This window comes from Equus przewalskii, chromosome 17 (genome assembly GCF_037783145.1).
Source record: "Equus przewalskii isolate Varuska chromosome 17, EquPr2, whole genome shotgun sequence".
Classification (NCBI taxonomy): Eukaryota; Metazoa; Chordata; class Mammalia; order Perissodactyla; family Equidae; genus Equus; species Equus przewalskii.
The window spans coordinates 57256158-57274236 of record NC_091847.1 but is presented as its reverse complement, the minus strand read 5'-3'; the positions used below and the strand labels follow the sequence as shown (position 1 = coordinate 57274236).

Sequence of the window (18079 nt, the reverse complement as noted above, 5' to 3'; positions counted from 1 at the left end):
GGGTGGGGGGGAGGTTGGGGAGATAAAGCAGGGGGGAAAAAAAAAAAGACCCCTCGGAGGAGAATTTAAAAATAAATAAATAAATAAATAAATAAATCCCAATAAAATTACTTAAAAAAATCTTCAAAACAATGACATGCAATATTAAATGTTATTGAGAAGTAGAAATGTAGAATAAAATAAAAATATTCCTGGTTGGATGATAAATTATGTGGTCACCCAAGTTAGAGGTGCAGCCAATAAAATAAAGTAAATCTCCCTGACCTATGAGAATATCATAACTCTAGTTGTGATCTCAGTAGCATCATATTCTAACAGCAGCCAACCCAAATTAACCTCCTATAAAAGCAAGAGTCATATGGCCATAAGGAAATATAGAAAAAACAATTTTTTAAAAAAGGTAGAATGAGTCAAAGGGTAAAAAATAAGCCAAAGCTCACACACATCTTCTTCCAAAAGTCTACAGCTGCTGCACCTTAAAGGCCCAAAGTCCAATTCCTTTTCCATTCCCAAAATATTTTATTCAATTCCTACTGTTAAAACAGTGTCTCTAGGGGCTGGCCCGGTGGCACAGCGGTTAAGTTCGCACGTTCCGCTTCTCGGTGGCCGGGGGATTCATGGGTTCGGATCCCGGGTGCGTACATGGCACTGCTTGGCGTCCCACATATAAAGTAGAGGAAGATGCGCACGATGTTAGCTCAGGGCCAGTTTTCCTCAGCAAAAAGAGGAGGATTGGCAGTAGTTAGCTCAGGGCTAATCTTCCTCAAACAAAAAAGTGTCTCTATATGCCAACATGCTCAGTAGGGTGACTATTAATGTTAAAATACCAATTCATGGGCCATTTTGTCTTTTCTCTTACATAATTTAAATGTGTATTTTACAAGTGAATTTCTTAACTTGCTGGAATTATTGGTTAATATTTACATAGCTACTTTAGTGATGCAAATCCAGGCTTAAGAAAAAACTGTTAATGCAGCTAAGTTGAGGGCTATTCCAAATACTCTATAGTCTAGCAATAGACTTGTCATCTCATCCTTTCTAAGGATACCAATTTAATTATCCTAACCGTGTAACTCTTTTTCAATGAAGGACAGTAGTGAACTTTAGATCTGATACAAGATCTACATGGCTATAAGTTGGCTATCAGATCAGCTTAGTTATGAGTTGACAATGATGCATAGTAAACTCTTGCATAGAATTTAATAATAATGAAATTTGGATCTTTAAGAAATATTTTCTCATTTATCTCTTTTAACAATAATTGGATATTTCTTTGAGTTTTAATCCTTGAAGGTGATACTAAAAGGGATAAACTTTTATACTTGGATGTAAACAAGTCCACTAATCATTCTATTGATATTTTTAGCCTTCATATCTATTTGAACCACTGGATACTTTTTTGACATTATTCTTATAAGGGAAAAAGCAATGTGTTTTTATTTTCCAAAGATTAATATTACAGTCAGAAAAAAACCTAGATTCTTCACATTTGTTTGGCTTTGTCCCTTGGGGCTGAAGGAGATGTAATGAGCAAATATTTATTTACCAAGACAGGCACTTATGGCTTCGTTGGTTCTGTCAATCTTTTTGTACTGGTGATTATTTCATGGAAAGTTTTGAATGATGTTACACATTTATCAGTTTCAGAACAGCTCTGTGGAGCAGAGCACAAACATAAGAAATTTAGCCAGTGGAACTCTGGATTGTTTTTATCAGTTATCAAGCTCTGAGAATTTTGAAATTGTAAAGTGCTTTTAAATTATTCATTAAGCATCTGTGTATCAGAAATAATTCATTATTGCATTATTCTCTCCATTTTCAAAATGAGTCATTTATTTGGTCATATCTGACAGCCAGTAAGGGATGGGAGATCATAATTCATATTTCCCTGTTGCTCATATTCTTAGGGAACAGTGTTACAGATATTAAGATACTGAGGGGGTGTTTCTCCCCACCTCTCCCTGCAGTAATTCAGCATCCTCGCTAACGCTAAAGAGTGACTCACAAAAGGAGTGTGCAGGGTGAGTGGGATGAGAATCACTGTAGAGGTAAGCCTCTCATCTTTATGGGAGTTTGTGTCATCCTGTGGGTGGACCTTGGCAGAAACAAGGTTAGGAACCATTGCTCTTGGGATAGTCTAGTAAATATGGACCAAATTGAGCACTTCAGATATCCTGGGAAAATATGGAAAAATTTTGCCTGACTAGAGGTGTTCTAAACTAATGCTTCTCAAACTCAAAAAGGCAAGTTCTGGGGGCCGGCCCCTTGGCTGAGTGGTTAAGTTTGTGCACTCTGCTTCAGTGGCCCAGTGTTTGCTGGTTCAGATCCTGGGCATGGACCTACACAGCGTTCATCAAGCCATGTTCTGGCAGCATCCCACATAGAAGAACTAGAATGACTTACAACTAGGATACACAACTATGTGCTGGGGCTTTGGGGAGGAAAAAAACAAAAAAGAGGAAGATTGGCAACAGATGTCAGCTCAGGGCCAATCTTCCTCACCAAAAGAAAAAGTATACCTTAAAAAAAAAAAGGCGAGTTCTGGTTCAGTACTCTCAGATAGAGTCCAAGACTATTTTTAACAAGCTCATAGGAGATGGGATGCTACTGGTGCAGGGACCATACTGAATAGCCAGGGCCTTTGTGGTCCAGGCTTGCAGTGGGTCCCTCAGGGTACTTGAGGTGGAAGGTGAAGGAACAAGACCTGTCACAGGAGGAGGCAAGTATTGCTCCTGTGAACAGATGGGGCAAGGAGGAAGCTCCAGTGAATACAGAGGGAGAGGCACTAAAGATGGAAGATTGATACAGCCAGGATCCCTGGAACATCTTCAGAGATGACTGAGAGAAGTTCTCTCAGAAGGTTGCTAAGGTTCTCAGAGATAGTTGAGAAAGATTGTTTATGCAGTGGCATGAAGGACAACTTCAGCAAAACTTTTTGAATGGAACATAGGAGAGAAATTAAGGTATCAAAATACAGTAATGTGTGTGACAGCACTTTGTGAGACGTAAAATGCTACTCAAATGTAGGGCATTTGGCATTAATACTAACAGCCTTAGTCAAGTCACTGAACAAGGGGCTGGGGTAAGATAAATGTTCTTACCGAGAGATACCGAGGAGAGCAAAGACTGGAGCAGTAGTGCCAGAGAATGGACAGCCCGTTTTAAGTCAATGAATAGAGGCGAGGGAGTGGATGAATATGATGACAAGATCTTTTGCTTAGGGAAGAAATGGAACCATGGAGTTGGAAGGGACCTTAAATGTCCTTGGACCAGGTCCCTCATTTTATGTATAAGCAAACCGAGGTACAGAAAACCTAAAATACGTGCACAAAATCGCTCAGACCAGAGTGGGGACCAGAGCAATGACCCCTTAGGATTGCCAGATTTAGCCTATGAAAAGACAGGACGTCCAGTTAAACTTGAATTTCAGGTCAACAAAAATAATTTTTAGTATAAATATGTCTAATTAACACCTCTAGTTAGGCACGGTATTTGTGACATAATTATAATAAAAAGATTATTTGTTGATCTGAAATTCAAGTTTCAGTGGACATCCTATATTTTATCTGGAAACACTATATTTCTTGAAAATTCAATACTTTTTGGTAATGGTAAATAGAGGTATAGGAAAGATGAGGAAAATACATTAACTTTGTGTTTAGAATGTAAGCCCCATCAGGGTGTGAGTTTCTCTGTTGTATTTCCTGGAGATTCCCTAGAATCTAGGTCAGTGCATAGCACTCAGTAAATATTTATTGAATGAGTGAGTGAACGTATGGTAATGTTAAAAATACTGTGTCATGGGGGCTGGCCCCGTGGCCGAGTGGTTAAGTTCGCGCGCTCCGCTGCAGGCGGCCCAGTGTTTCGTCGGTTCGAATCCTGGGCGCGGACATGGCACTGCTCGTCAGACGACGCTGAGGCAGCGTCCCACATGCCACAACTAGAGGAACCCACAACGAAGAATACACAACTGTGTACCGGGGGGCTTTGGGGAGAAAAAAGAAAAAATTAAAAAAATTTTAAAAAAAACCTCATAAATTAAAAAAAAAAAAAATACTGTGTCATGTAGGATGCTTAACATACAAAAGAACAGAGTTAAGATTTAGACATTCGTTCATAAAGATATTCTCTGTGGCTGATATTTCTTTTTTTGGCAAAGCAGATCTTGAGCAAACTTCCCAAGAACGTTCATTATGGCAAATATGGTACAAAGGAAAGATAAGGTTTGAAAATGAATTTTTGAGTCATATTAGGGTTTGAAAGTTCTGTATCACTAGTTTATTAGAATTTTCTAGAGTAATTCTGAGGATTTTGATTAATAACTTGAGGATTTAAAGGGTGACATGTAGCACAGATTGACTTGATTTGGAATGTATTTCCGCAAAAATAAATACTTCAGGGCTCATTTTTCACGAAAGGGAAATATGACAGAGGTGCTGATTGCTGGAGCCTGGCCACAGCTTCCCTGCCAGCAAGGTGGGTGCAGGTGGAGCTGAGCAGAGTCACCTTCATCCTGATCCAAATCAGTGCTGAGGGAGCTGATTGGTTTCGTCCAGATTTAAGCACCTTTGATAAAACCACAGTCTTGTTAGATTTCTTAGACTGAGACTTGTGGTAGAAAAAGATTTGATGAAATACAAGAATAATAAGTACAGCTGTCATTTCTTAAGGATTTACTGTGAGCGAGCATGCATCCAGCAGGATTCCATTTAATCTCATAAGAACCCTGTGAATAAGCAATTTTGACCCCCATTTTTCAGATTAGAAAATTGAGGTATAGAAAGAAGTAACTTGACACAATAAGTAGTGAAAATGGGATTTTAACCTAAGTCTCTTTATATTGTGCAACAATGCACATCAACTCATTCTAAGAATAACAGAATCCTGAAAATATTGCCTTATTATACCAAAAGATCATCAGTGAAAATAATTACAAATAGCTCATCTTGCTATGAATCTAGCTTTGGATTCAAACGAAGTTGATAACTTCCTCTAACCCAAAGTCATCACTCCAGGGTTTTGGTTCTACTCTCATGTCTGCTCCCCTCCTCTGCCTTCGTCAGGAGGGCGATGCGCTCCCTCTGCATTTTCTCACTGTGCAATTATCATCGTACCTGGGTCTATCAGTTGGTGTCTGGGCAGGTAGCAGATGGTACACTCAAGTAGGGTCAATGAAGAGAGTCTAATGAAGGGACTATTTTCAAAGGTATGGGCAGGGTTAAGAGAACCAGTGGGAGAAAATGAAGGGCCAGGAACTAGCAACAGCTGGAATCAGTTACTGTCCCGAGACCCTGAAGCAGCAAGGGAAGGGAGCAGTTCCCAGAAGGCGGAGAGTGTTGCAGCTACAGGAGGGGGACCACCAAAAGTTAAGGAACTGCAGTCTTCCAGGAAGGGTATGGCCAGTTTGTTGTCACCAGGAAGGAGTAGAATGAAACAAAATCTAGGGTTAAAACAAACGAAGCAGCAAACAAACCCCTGCCTTCCCTCTTGTCTTGCAGTCCAGGCTCCTGCTGGTCCACAAAGGTCAGCCTCCCAGGGCACAGAGCAGGGTGAAGAACGGGGCATATTGGCTCTGGAAGGGCAGATGGAAAATATCCATTGCTCAGTGCCTTACTGCCATGGATGCACAAGCCGATAAGCTTACTTTCCCTTCTCCTGCACTCTTGTTTTCCATATTCTCTTCCTTTTCTCTCCCAAGTTCTCTCTCCTATAGCTGTCCCCTCCATGCACTGCTCTGCCCTTAGGTGATGTTATCCCAGTGCCAGGCCCAATTTCTGTGGATCTCCTGGTGCTTCCCAGCTCTATCTCCAGGTCCTCTGAGGGATGCATCTGGGGCAGGTCTCACTAAATGGCCCCTCCTTGGTCACCTGATTCCTTGGTTCTCTGAGTTTACTTGTGAAGCCTTTCTTCCTTGTCACATCATTGGGGAAACTCTTTATCTGCCTCCAGAAGCTCCAGAGTGTTATGAGTTCTAAAGGCGGTTCCCTCAAGTGGCCACCTTCCTGGGAAATCAGGTAGCCCCTGTCTCCACACAGCCTGATTGCCTGTAGAATTTCTGTCCTCAGGAGCAGCGGAAGTCCCTCAGCCCCCAGTATTATTACCCAGTAGAAGCCGTGACTCACTTGGCACAGCCTCAGAACACTGGCACTTAAAGAACATAGTCCAACAATGAGAGGGTTTTCTTTATTTCTTTTTCTTCTTCTCTCTCTCTCTCTCTTTTTTTTTTTATTAAAATGAAGGCTTTTACTTTCCTTGAATATTCAGAAGAGGATACATACAACGGTATTTTGGGAAATTCCCCTCTCCGTTCAGCTAACTTCCACACCGTCCCTGGGCTCCTCAAGCATCTTTTCTCTAAGGTCTTTCTCAAACCCTTCCCCCAACTCTAACCCACATATCTCCATTTTTTTCTACTCTTCTCCCTTTCTTTCATTTCTAAACCACAGAAGTCCCAGAAAACTAGCCTGGAAGCAGCACCTTCCTCTGAGGCAGAGAAGGGAGGGATACGAGCTAGCAGAGGCACGACCTTTGTGAGTAGAGAATGAGGAAGGCTGGGTGCACGCCTGCCTGCACAATTTTTCCTGCACAGCCCTAGGATCGTGATAGAATGAGAACAGCAACACCAAAAGTATCAAAAGGCTTTTAAACTTTTAACAGTTTGATATTCATGGTACATGGATTACAGTCTTTTAACCAAAGGCACTTTTTATGTATAATTATTACAATGACTGCCATTCACTGAGTGCATTTTACCAAGGATTTTAATATATTCATGTCTAGTGTTGACACCAAATCTGTAAGGTGGTTGGTACCAGCTCCACTTTACAAATGAAGACGTTGAAATGCAGAACCATGTTTTGAACTAGTAATGGCTCTAAAGCATGTTCCCTTTTCGTTCATAATAGCACTAATATAGTAGCTCCCAGCAGTTGAATAACTACTTTCACCAGTCCTTGTACTAAGTATCATGCACGCAGTATTTTTAATCTTCGCATAAACCCAATGAGGTAGTAGTGTTGTTAGCACCACTCTATGGTTGAGGACACTGGGGGTCAGAGAGACTTGACACCTTCTTGGCCACACAGCTGGTATTCATCAGAGTCACGACTTGAACCCAGGTCCATAGGACTCCAGATGTGTTCCTCAAATCACTGATCTGTACTCCCATCATGCCTGTTTTATAATATTATATACCAGGAACGTTGTGGTAATATTAATATGGTAGCTTCTTATTTAGCAATTTTCTGGGTAATTCAGTGGTGAGGGTAGTATTTCTAAGAGATGAGAAAGAATCAACATGGCAGGAGCTGCTGAGATATGGCTTGAAGTGGGGTACATCAGTTAGCGAACGCTGCGGGGAGCAGCACAGTCAATGCCAATCATTTTGAAATAGAGAAATTTGGAATTCATGAGCTGAATCAAGGGGATCACAAATCGCAACTGCCCCTGGGAAACAGCAACCAAGGGACAGATTACAATATGCAGGTCCCTCAAGTTGATGTTTACTAGTTAACTCATTCCTTTAAAGGTAATATAGTAATAGTCATCTTTCCCCAGGGAGTCTCCCAATAGTTTGGATCACTTCCGTTGTGATTAGCTCCCATCTAGTACAGGACTCAACTCAAGCACTCATGGTTATTTTTGATAGCTCTTAATCACGCCACATCATATCTGAGTGGGATGTGAGGGTAGTATGCTGCACCTAGTTGAAAATATGATTGGGATAGTTTTGTGGAAGATGCATCCTGACACTGAAACTAGCCTACGAATTCTTAAATGAGTAAAATATGAAGATGTTTTGATGAAACAATACAAATTTTGTCTTGACTAGTTGCCTCATGAGAGAATTGACCAAAAAAAAAAATACTTGTGAAGTAATTCTCAGAAGCCCACAGATGAACTGGTCCAAGTAATTTTCCATAGGCGTCAGGTAATGTTCTAAGATGTATATTTTTAAACAAAATTTCAATTTTGTTAGATAAAAGCCATTCAGTTTTTAGGAGATTAAGATAATTTTTAATGTTAAGATTTAAATATTATACTTGCTTGGTGATTTCTGACATGGTTTCATGGAGTGGTTTTTTTTTCTTTCCTGATTTTAGGGGAGGGCAAGTTGAAGGGAGTATACTTTTTCTTCTTTTTGGTGAGGAAAATTGGCCCTGAGCAAACATCTGTTGCCAATCTTCCTCTTTTTGCTTGAGGAAGATTGTCCCTGAGCTAATATCTGTGCCAATCTTCCTGTATTTTGTATGTGGGATGCCCCCACAGTGTGGCTTGATGAGCAGTGTTTAGGTCCACGCCCAGGATCCAAACCTGTGAACTTCTGGCCATGAGGGCAGAGTGTGCAAACTTAAACACTATGCCACCAGACTGGCCTTGGGACTACACTTTTAGGATCAAGGAAAGTTGTCCTAAATCATACACTCAAAACATTGTCCTCTCTACCAGCCTATCAGCCACATTGTTTACCTTCTGATTCTCCTACAGCTGAGCTTTACAGATGAAGAATTTGAGACTCAGAGACACAAGTGTGGAAAAGAGCACTCAATAGGACCCAAATCTTGAGGCTTCCTTTCCCCAAGCCGATTTCTAATGTAAATCCTACTTTTTCCAAGCTAATGTTTCTTCAGTGTTATTTTTCTTGATTTTTTTATCAATCTGAGGCACTGTGCCAAGCGCTCAGAATACCGAGAACTTGAAGTACTGTGGAAGCTCACCATATGGGGCAGTTTTTTCTTGAAAAGTTGCCCTAAAATGACACCTCTCATCACTGCTGTGGCTGCTTGTGAAAAATTTAGATTCCTGGGTCCCAGTGGAGGCCTGAGGACTCTGAACCTCTGTGGCGGGCAGGGGAGTGGAGGCATCTCTGGCTAGAGCCATTAAGGGGAACACCGACACGAAGAGAACTGATGTAAGGAGATGAAGGCAGCAGTAGTGCCGAAAGGGAGGAGAAGGGAATGTGAAGAAGTGGCCCCTACTCCCTTTCTGATTATTAGAAGGCAGCTAGGCACTGTGTCCTGCTGGCTGGTGATGTCAACCAAAGTAGAATGTACATATGATGATGCTGTGGGTGCTTCACCCTGGTTATCTTCATTTGGTTCAGTCTACCAGACCTATTTCTTGCTAAATATAATTTGCTATTCAAAAACATGTTTAACATCTAATGTTTAACATTAGAGGATGGATTAAGTTTTAGCTATATAGGCTAAGCCTAGCACTTTAAATGATTCATTTATAGGTAGTCAAATATTGTGCTGTCCATACAGTCAGGATGATTGCAATTATTACTCTCGAATTACACAGTCCATGAATGGATATTGACTTCCATTTCTCCTTTTGCAAGATTATATAACTATTGCGCTTTTAATTAAGAGGGCAATGATGCTAATACCAAGAAATTCGATGCAATGAACTTTTTACTATTAGAGATAAAAATTAATCCTCAATTCCTTTGGCCTTTTAATTGTTAACTGTGGAATCAGTCAAATGTGGAGGCTGAAGAAGCACCAAGGGATAATGTAATTGCAACTCTTCAAACAATTGTATCTGTCTGGAGAATGAAGATTGATGATCTGAAAAATAGATCTCATTGTTTCAGTAGTAGAATTATGGGCTTTGCCAGTGGCTATTAAGAGAGATTCTCTGGGAAACTTTTTACCAAAAGAAAAAAAAATGATACTTGTTAGATGAAGAAAATTTAATTCAGCCACTTTTCATTAGGCAAGGCCAGAAACTCTAATTCCCAAGTTCATAGTTGACGAGAGGCCCCAGAGCAGTAATTACCCATTTTTCAAGTTTCCTGATAGAAAGCTCTTCAATTAGATATAGACAAGGGGAAAATTATGGTAAAAGGAAGGATATTTTGTCCTTTCTAAAGAGCACTAGGAAAATAGACACTATATAACAATGTTAAGAGATAATTATATTAAACGAGTTAAGCACTTTGAATTATCTTAGAAGATGTTAAATTACTTTGGATATTGCTATTTCACTTAAAGTGCCTAAAATTTTAGTTCAGAAAATAAGCTTGCATTAAGTATTCATTTACATTTCCTAAATTCTCAGGGAGAGTAGGTTGCCTGAGGCATCTTTGGTCGTCCCTTGGGGAAATAGGTTATCCTGTGGACGGACTAGTTAGTATTTTTTGTTCAAAATGCCAATGAATGTTTGAAATATGATTTGGTATATTTGTCATGCTCTTAGGAAGGCTGGTTAGTTATCACTTGTTGATTCCAATGTTATTGGACAAGCATCATTTGCATGACCAGTATTTTTTTTTCTACCTTCCTCATTTGTATACAAAGTAGATGTGGATGTAAATGATTCACTGGCTATGGGGCTATGGGCAATCATGGATTATTATAAGCAAGAGGAAATGCCTCCCTCTTTGTTCAACCACATAATGGTAGCACATTAATATTTTATTTTACCATTTTAAAGTGAGGAAGCTTAGAAGGTGAGTTGAAGTGACCTCAGTCTCTCTCATTTTTGTTTTTGATATAGTGTTTCTTGTTATTTGCTGCTAAGCAGAGAGTGAAGATGTAACTGTTTACCTCAACAGGGTAAATGGAAGCAGCCCCACAACCGTGGTCCACCAACAAGCTGAACGCTGAGTATGTATCTGTCCAGGAACTATTTCTAATCTGAGCACAAAGGTGATACAGAACATACATGTAGAGTGGTTAGAAATAGTCACTGGCATTTTGCATGATTTTGGTCTGCTAATGGAGACTCCCGCTAGCAGACAGTGAACGTAAATGGAAAGTTTCGGAAACCTAGGGATTGGAAACCAGATTATATGTGCTCGTTGTTATTATTCTTAGAAAATTGTAAGGGCCATCTTCTAGAAATGTGAAAAACCATTCTTTCTTAACTCTATAACATTTCTGATCTTAGAGTTAAAAATAAGAGATTGTCATATGAGAATGGTACTAAAAGATGAAGTTGGGGAATCAGGGAAAATTGAACACAGAAAAAAACTTAGACCCTTAACATAGTTTGTTCCTGGTATTCAAGATAAAGTAGCCACATTTAAGGAAAGAAGTGAACATTAATGTTGTCTAATAGTAAAGCAATAAATGTTTTGGAAACCACTTCGAAAATGTAGACATGAAAACATAAGAGAAATCAAGCCCCAGGACTGCCCACACTATGCTGCTTCCACCAGTCAGAGAGCTATGATGAGCCACGATGAGCCACTGGCTTGTCCCTTCTTAATTCTAAGTGTGGCTCTGGGGGACTTGTTTTTAAGCAAACTGGGATGCTTTTGCACCTACTAAAGGGTACTTGGAGGGTACTTTTTGTCTCGATTATTTGTCATTATTCGTTTGCTTTATAAGTCATTAAGACATTCAAAAAGAGAGAAGGGGAGAGAAGGAAGCTGAAATTCTGCTTACCGGGCTGCTTCTCCACCAACCAGTTGCTCTCCATCCCTTTAGGGATGACTTTCCTTCCCGATCAGGGACCTTAGCCTGTAGGACATGAGCTCTGATCTCAGCTATGACCTTCAGAGACCCAGAGTATTGATTTAGTCTCATGGGGCAGTGGAGTTAATAGTAACAGTAATACAAAAAAATAGATGATAGGATCAGGGCCTCTACTAAATGGGGGGGGGGGGGGGTGGGTTATATTTTCTTTTTTGGATTGAGGAGGAATAGAAACTCAGTGAAATTGTCACAAACCCAAGGCTAAGAAGGAGATTACACAGGCCTGTGCCATAATCAGTCTAAATTCTAGTAAATAGGTTTGTTCAGAGACAGTTAAACCATAGAGAGAAGGCAAAAAGGCTTCAGAATGTGGTAGATGAACAAGGAAACTATTGCTAGCATTTAGAATCACAGCATAAGGAAGCAGAAGTAAGGGATAAAAGAGATCAGTTTTAAAGATAAAAGGATATTTACTTTGTAGTTACAACAAGAACAGTAGGAAATGGAAAGAAACCAAGGGAAGGACACAGACCCAACAGATCATGTTAGCCATGCACATGGAAACAGAGGGGAAAAAAATCATCAAATACAGCAGGACAGAAATTCAAAAGTTGTTCTGAACCTGCTTAAAGGGAGTAGTGTCACAAAAGTGGGAGAGGGTGAGGAAGTGGATGCTGTAATAAGTGTCAGACAGAAGCGTTTCTGCTGTCATTGAAATATTAGAAGTTACGGGAGCCTCAGCATAATGGATGCCTATGTGTGACCCTGCCACATGTGCATGTATGTCCTTCGATAGCATCACAGGTGAAAGGTGGCAAGTTGAGAACAGGATTTGAACATTACTGGTTTGCTCAGCCAAATACCATCTCACAACAATTCTTCATTCACAATGTTATTTTTAATGGCTCCAAACTGTCCCCATTTTATGAATATGCCATGGGTAACTTAATAATTTTTTATTATTTGACATTTATGCCACAGTAAATTTTTTACTATTATAAATTATACTACAGCAAATATCCTTGTAAATAAATCTTTGTGTGTCATTAGTTGTTTCCTTTGAATAATTACCATAAATTGAGCTACAGGGCCTGAGGGAATGCCCGTTTTAGGCTGCTGATACAGCTTCCTTTGTACCAATGTATATTACCATCAACAAGGGAACAGCAGCCATTTCCCACATTCAAGGGCGAGACTCCGAACACATCATCAGCTTTATAAACCTCTGAGTTATGTTTTTTCTAACAGTGTAAGTGATGTCAATTAAGTCCTTTGAACTCTTTTTCCTAGTACCCATTGTAATCAAAGGCATGCAATTTTAAAATACCTCGTGGAAGTTAGAGCTGTATTCTATAGTGATCAAAGAATATTTAAGCTATGTAGAGTGATCATACTCATTTTATTAGCAAAGTATTCTAACCTATTTCTCTAACCACAGTCTAAAATATTTCTTTGTCTTTCCTCCTTGTAATTGTATAACCCCTAAAAGGAAACTAATAATTCTTCCTTTCCCTAAGATAACAAAAATCAACTGGAGAATTTCAGAATGTGAGAACCCTGAACAGAATATTGCTGTAGTTTAGTGTTAAAAGAGCTTCCAAAACAGAATATTACTTATTTTTGAATTTTTTTGCTATATTTAAGAAGGTATTGAAACATTGTTCACACACGTTATTTGATAGGGAAAAAATATAAATAAGTGGAAAATGTTGTCCTTCTGTTCTTGACCTCAGTAAATACGTTTATTTTTAAAAACAAAGAGGTTTGGGAGAAAATAGCAATGGCAGTTTTGAAGACTCACAACGAGTTTAGTTAAAATCAAATAGAAAACCCAATTATCTGAGTCATACATCATTTATTCTAGTTACGTAGTATTTTAGATGGCTACATGTACAGTAGAAAGAGCAACAATCTAGAGCTCAAGAATTGAAGTCTTAGACTGAATTCTGCGGCTTTCTAGATGTGTGAACTTGGGGAACAAAATTTAACCACCTCTGAGTTTCAGTTTAGACATCTATTTAAAAAAAAGTCTTTCCTTGCTTCTTATCTCTCACAAGGTTGTTATGAATATTGAGATAATGGATGTGAAAATTTCTGAAGTGCTATATAGTTGTAACATTACTTACTACTTTCAATAATTATAGCAATATATTTTCTCTCAAGATCTTAGCTCTTAATATTTAGCACTCTAAGGTGAAAAACTAGATAGGTGGGGACATAAAAGAAGAAAATTGACAAAAGATGAATATTTCAAATAAAACATATTGAAGTATAACATAGCTCAAAAGAATTCATAATCATAAGCGTTTCCTTTAATGAATTAAAACAAAGTTAGTACACTTAAGTAACTAGTATCCAGGTCAAGAAATAGAACATTACCAACAACCCAGAAGGCTTCCTTGTGCCCCATCTTAAACCAATAATCACCACCCTCCTTCCCAAAGATAAACACCATCCTGACTTCTAATATTATAGTTTAATGTTGCCTCTTGTTAAATTTTATAAATGGAATCAAATAGTATGTAATTTTTTGTATCGGGCTTCTTTAGAGATGTTGTATATAGCTATAGTTGAGTCATCTTTATTACTGAATAATATTCCATATTCCAAATATACCATAATATATTTGTCTATTGAAAAACATTTGAGTTGTTTTCACTTTGAAGCTATCACAAATAATACTACTATAAGTAAATATATATCCAATAGAATATATATCTCTCGTGTATGTATATCTATATCCACACATATGTACACATACATACACATATATATAACATACATACATATACACATGTACACCCCTAGGAGTAGAATTATTTGATCAAAACCTATGTGTATGTTCAGCAATAAAAGATTTCTTCAAAAGTTTTTCCAGATTGGAAAATTCATAGTGTGTGAGAGTCCTCATTTTTCCATATCCTCATCAACATTTGGTACTGTTATATTTTTTAGTCACTTTTGTAGGTATGTTGTAGCTTCTCATTTTGATTTTAATTTGCATTTCCGTGATGATTAATAAGGTTGAGCAACTTTTTATAGTTTCGTAAATATGTGGATATTTTCTTTTATGAAGCGCTTATTTAAGTCTCTTGCCCATTTTCTATTGGTTTATCTGTACTTTTTTATGATTTACAGAGTTGTTTATTCTCAATACGAGTCCTTTGTCAGATATATGAATTGCAAATATCTCACACTCTCTGGGTTTCCTTTTTACTTTCTTAATGGTGTACTATAATAAATAGAAGTCTTTAATTTAACGTACTCCAATTTATTAGTCTTTTTTTGTGGTTAGAACATTTTGTTCTTACTTAAGCTATCCTTGCCTACCCAAGGGACGTGAAAACATTCTCCTTTACTGTGTTACAGAAACCTTATTATTTTTCCTTTCGTGTGTAGAGCTACAATCCAGCTTGATTCAGTTTTATTTATGATGTGAGGCAGGGTTCAAGAATCAATTTTGGGTTTTTTCCCCATATGCATGTACAATGAATTCAGCACTATTTATTAAAAAGACAGCTCTTTCCCCACTGCTTTGCTACCATGAATCCAGTGTCCATATATGTTAGACCTACTGTAACTATTTGTTTCATTGATTTATTTGTTTAGCCTGAAGCCAAAACCATACTGTGTTATTTACTGTAACTTTGTAATCAATGTCGATATGCAGTTGTGTGCTTCCTCCCACTTTGTTCTTCTTCAAGTTTGTCTTGCCTATCCTTTGTCCTTTGTTTTTCTATATAAATTTTAGAATGATATTGTCCACTAAAAAAAAAAAAAGAAAACTTATTGAATTTTTATTGCGATTGCATCAAATCTGTAGGTCAATTTGGGTAAATTGACATCTTCACAATATTGAGTTTTTCCAATCCACAAACACGATACATCCACGCTATTTGAGTTTTCTTTATTTCAGTAATATTTTAAAGTTTTTTGTATGGAGGTCTGGGATATTATTCTTGAGATTTATTCCTAAGAGTTTGATGTTTTATGCTATCGTAAATAGTTTAATTTTTTTGTTTCACTTTCCAACTGTTTTATAGACATTGACTTGATATTATGACTGACTTTATATTTAGCATCCTTGTTAAATTGACTTTATATATTTATTATTTATTTGAAAGTTTTATACATTCACAAATCACATCATCAGCTAATAATTACAGCATTATTTTTTTCTTCCCATTCTTAAAACCTTTCTTTTTCTTTTCCTTGTCTGTTGCATTAGCTAGAACCTACAGCACAGCATTAATTGGAAGTGTAAAGTATGTTCCTGTTTCATTCCCAATCTCAGAGAGAATTTTTTCAATATTTAAGCTTTAATTATGATATTTGCCTTTTAAATTTTGTTGATAACATTTTTCTGTTATTTCCCTACTTCTGGCAAGGTATAGAGGTATTTGACAAATAAAAATTATATATATTTAAGGTATGTGACATGATGGTTTGATATATGTATTCACTGTGAAATGATTACCACAATAAAGTTAATTTATTAACACATCCATCATCTCACATAGTTAACTTTTTTTTTTTTTTTTTTGGTGTGGTGAGAACGCTTCACATCTACTCTCTTAGCGAATTTCAAGTATGCGATGCAGTTTTAGTAACTAGAGTCACAATGCTGTACATTAGATCCCCAGAAGTTACTCATCTTATAACTGCAAGCTTGTACCCTCTGACCCACATGACTCCATTTTCCCCATCCCCTTCCCCTGGTAATCACCATTCTATTCTCTGGTTCTTGACTTTGACTTTTTTAGATTCCACATATAAGTGAGATCATACAGTTATTTGTCATTCTCTGTCTGGCTTATTTCACTTAGCACAATGTACTCCAGGTTCATTATGTTGTCACAAATAGCAGGATTTCCTTCTTGTTTGTGGATGAGTGATATTCTGTTGTATGTATATACTACATTTTCTTTATCCATGCATCCGTCGATGGACACTTAGGTTGTTTCCATATCTTAGCTATTGTGAATAATCCTGTAATGAACATGGGAGTGCAAATGTCTCTTCAAGATCCTGATTTCATTCCCTTTGCATATATACCCAGAAGTGGGATTGCTGGGTCATATGGTAAGTTCTATTTTTAATTTTTTGAGGAAACTCCATACTGTTTTCCATAATGGTTGTACCAACTTACATTCTTACCAACAGTGTACAAGGGTTCCCTTTTGTCCACACCCTCACCAATGCTTCTCCCGTCTTTCTGGTGACAGCCCTCCTAACAGGTGTGGGGCCATATCTTATTGTGGTTTTAATTTGCGTTTCCCTGGTGGTAAGTGATGTTGAGCTCCTTTTCATGTACCTCTTGGCCATTTGTGTGTTTTCTTTGGGAAAATGTCTATTCAGCTTCTTTGCTCATATTTAAATTAGTTATTTCTTTCCTTGCTATTGAGTTGTATGAGTTCCTTTTGTATTTTGGATATTAACTCCTTATCACATAAATGGTTTGCAAATATTTGCTGTCATTTTGTAGGTTGCCTTTTTATTTTGTTGATTGTTTCCTTTGCCGTGTAGGAGCTTTTTAGTTTGATATAATCCCACTTGTTCATTTTTGCTTTTGTTGTCTGTACTTTTGGTGTCATCCAAAAATTCATTGCCAAGACCAATGTCAAGGAACTTTTTCCTGATGTTTTCTTCTAGGAGTTTTACAGTTTCAGGTCTTACATTTATGTCTTTAACCCATTTTGAGTTGATTTTTGTGTATGGTGTAAGATAGGGTCCAATGTCATTCTTTTGCATGTGGATATTCAGTTTTCCCAACACCGTGTATTGAAGAGACTATCCTTTCCCCATTGTGTATTCTTGGCCCTCTTCTCATAGATTACTTGACTATGTATGTGTGGGTTTATTTCTGTGCTCTCTATTCTGTTCTATTGGTCTATATGTCTGTTTTTATGCCAGTATTATATTGTTTTGATTATAGATAACTTTTTCAAATTAAGGAACTTTTATTCTATGTATATTTTAGTAAAGTCTTTTGGTCAAGAATGGATGTTTTATTTTCTCAAATGCTTTTTCCACTTATTTAGATGGTTGCATGATTTTTTTCCTTCTGTTAAAGAAGTAAGAGTTAGATTGATTGTAGAATGCTTAACCAACCTTGCATTCCTAGAATAAATACAACTTCATTATCAAAAGTAAATGGAATAAATCTAAAAGTAATGCAAAGTAAAAAGTTTATTTTTTATTTATTTTAATTGAGGTAACATTAGTTTATAACATTATATACATTTCAGATGCACATCATTACATTTCAATTTCTATATAGACTACATCATGTTCACCACCCAAAGACTAATTGCCTTCTGTCACTGTACACATGTGCCCTTTTACTCCAGTCGCCCTCCTTCCTCCCTGCTTCCCCTCTGGTAACCACCAATCTAATCTCTGTATCTGTGAGTTTGTTTGTTGTTGTTGTTGTTGTTGTTTTATCTTCCACTTATGAGTGAAATCATGTGGTATTTGACTTCCCCCATCTGACTTATTTTGCTTAGCATAATACTCTCAAGCATAATACGACATGCATCCAAGTCGTTGCAAAAGGCAAGATTTTCATCTTTTCCTATGGCTGAGTGGTATTCAAAAGCTTATTTTCTAAAAAGAAAGGAAATGAGAAAGAAGGTGGAGCCATTTCTTATCAG

At 37.6% G+C, this 18079-nt stretch overlaps 1 protein-coding gene across 19 annotated transcripts in view; it reads left to right on the top strand.

The window, feature by feature from the left end:
- The window catches only part of ZNF385B (zinc finger protein 385B), a 385687-nt gene that overhangs the window by 154977 nt on the left and 212631 nt on the right, over nucleotides 1–18079 (top strand). The window contains exon 1 of one of the 19 annotated variants that reach the window (XM_070581615.1): nucleotides 10562–10613. The exons of 17 other annotated variants lie outside the window; for them this stretch is intronic. The gene's annotated coding sequence lies outside the window, so the exon portion shown is untranslated. Of the gene's footprint in view, nucleotides 1–10561; nucleotides 10614–18079 lie in introns of those variants that run through there. One more of the 19 variants, XM_070581616.1, reaches the window with a different exon arrangement.